The sequence below is a fragment of the Siphateles boraxobius genome, unplaced genomic scaffold (genome assembly GCF_051911475.1).
Source record: "Siphateles boraxobius isolate OS27281-9 unplaced genomic scaffold, OSU_SipBor_1 12, whole genome shotgun sequence".
NCBI lineage: Eukaryota > Metazoa > Chordata > Actinopteri > Cypriniformes > Leuciscidae > Siphateles > Siphateles boraxobius.
In genome coordinates this window covers 5,526,482-5,528,616 of record NW_027508722.1, presented here as the reverse complement: position 1 = coordinate 5,528,616, position 2,135 = coordinate 5,526,482, and the positions used below count along the sequence as shown (strand labels likewise).

General features: G+C 44.4%; 1 non-coding gene across 1 annotated transcript; it reads left to right on the top strand.

The window, feature by feature from the left end:
* The first annotated feature begins 1,224 nt into the window (after positions 1–1,224).
* Positions 1,225–1,306, top strand: trnal-uag (transfer RNA leucine (anticodon UAG)). The gene has a single exon. It is a non-coding gene; the product is annotated as a tRNA-Leu (tRNA).
* The last annotated feature ends 829 nt before the right edge of the window (positions 1,307–2,135 follow it).

Genomic DNA, 2,135 nt, shown 5'->3' with positions numbered 1-2,135 from the left:
GATCTGAGAGAAACTCTGCAAACTCTTTTAGGAAATCAGCATAGGGCCCTGGAGGTCTATATACAGTAGCCAAGGCTAAGGATAATAGGGATTTCTTTCTTACATCTAAGAGCGTAATATTTAGTACAAGTACTTCAAACGAATTAAACCTGTGACCTGTTTCCTGAGTAACATTAAGAATATCTCTATAGATTGTTGCAACACCGCCGCCACGACCGATCAGACGGGGCTCATGCTTATAACAGTATCCTGGTGGAGTAGACTCATTTAGACCGAAATACTCATTTGGTTTAAGCCAGGTTTCAGTAAGGCAAAGTACATCGAAACTATTATCTGTGACCATTTAATTTACAATAACCGCCTTGGGTGTGAGCGATCTAATGTTTAGAAGACCTAGTTTTAGAAATTGTTTTTGTTCACTGATATTTAGATTTTCAGGTTTAATTACAATAAGATTTTTCCTAGATCCTACAGTAGATTTATTATATGGCCTCACTAAACGAGGAATAGACACAGTTTCTATATAATGTTCTACACTAATTATATCAATTAATTTGGCACAGCAAAGACTGTGATTTGGACTTTGATTTTCTAGTCATATGGTGTGTAACGTCATGGAGATGTTGTCCGACAGAACAGCCGCTCCGATTCTGCTGGGGTGCAGGCCATCAGCACGGTAGAGCCTAGGTCGCTCCCAGAACAGATTCCAATTATTTACAAAGAGCAGTTTCTGTTCATTACACCATGACATTAACCATTCATTTAGTGCAAATAATCTACTGAACCTTTCCTGTCCTTGTCGGTACGTGGGAAGCGGTCCAGAGTAGGCCTCAGTAGGCCTTTCCACCTGTCGAGGAGCTCCTTCAAGGCATGAAGAATTTCAACTGATTTAACTATGGAGAAGTGAGACACTAAAAGAAAAGGAAAGCATTCTTACAAGGTAGCGTGGCCGAGCGGTCTAAGGCGTGGGATTAAGGCTCCAGTCTCTTCGGGGGTGTGGGTTCATATCCCACCCCTTCCAAGTCTACATTTTAGAAGGCACTTGTGAAAAGACTGGAGAAGTGACACTGCTTGCTCCCAGTCTCTTCAAAACTCAGCCTTTTTCACTTTCCTTGGCCGAACTCGGCGGGCTTCAGAGCCTGACGATGAAGGTCCACACCCAACAATTTCCTTATTTCTGAAATTGAATGGGCAGAAAATGGCCCACTAGAGTAGCCAGCCCGGGGTAGCGTGGCCGAGGGGTCTAAGGCGCTGGATTTAGGCTCCAGTCTCTTCGGGGGCGTGGGTTCGAATCCCACCGCTGCCAGCAGAGTTTTTAATGAGGGCCAGACACCTTCATTTAATGAGGGCTCAGACAATTCAGAGTTTGCTCTGAATAGGTGCAAAAGCAGCTGAAAATATGCACCCTCTTCAATCAGAGACAACAATAACTTGCAATTATTATAATGACACTTCCAAAATGAATTTAAATATAATAATAATGTATAGCACACAGGGGTGCCCAATCCTGCTCTGTGCAGGACAGTCGATCGGCAGGACTGGGCACCTCTGGTCTTTAATAATGGAGTTTGCAATTTTGACTCATTGAGAGTTTTTGGTGAACTGACAGCTACCTCTTGATTTTGAGTTGAACTGCGACACATCTGGCTGCCATTTTGGAGTATGGCCCAAAGGCTTTGATCAGGTAATTCAGTTGTGTTTGATTAGAGATGGAATTGCAATCTGCTGGGAGGGGGGCCTCCAAGAGTGTAACTGCATCCCCCCTCTACTTAGTCAAGTCAAGTCCACACAGGGGTGCCCAATCCTGCTCTGTGCAGGACAGTCGATCGGCAGGACTGGGCACCTCTGGTCTTTAATAATGGAGTTTGCAATTTTGACTCATTGAGAGTTTTTGGTGAACTGACAGCTACCTCTTGATTTTGAGTTGAACTGCGACACATCTGGCTGCCATTTTGGAGTATGGCCCAAAGGCTTTGATCAGGTAATTCAGTTGTGTTTGATTAGAGATGGAATTGCAATCTGCTGGGAGGGGGGCCTCCAAGAGTGTAACTGCGTCCCCCCTCTACTTAGTAGGCCTTTCCACCTGTCGAGGAGGTCCTTCAAGGCATGAAGAATTTCAACTGATTTAACTATGG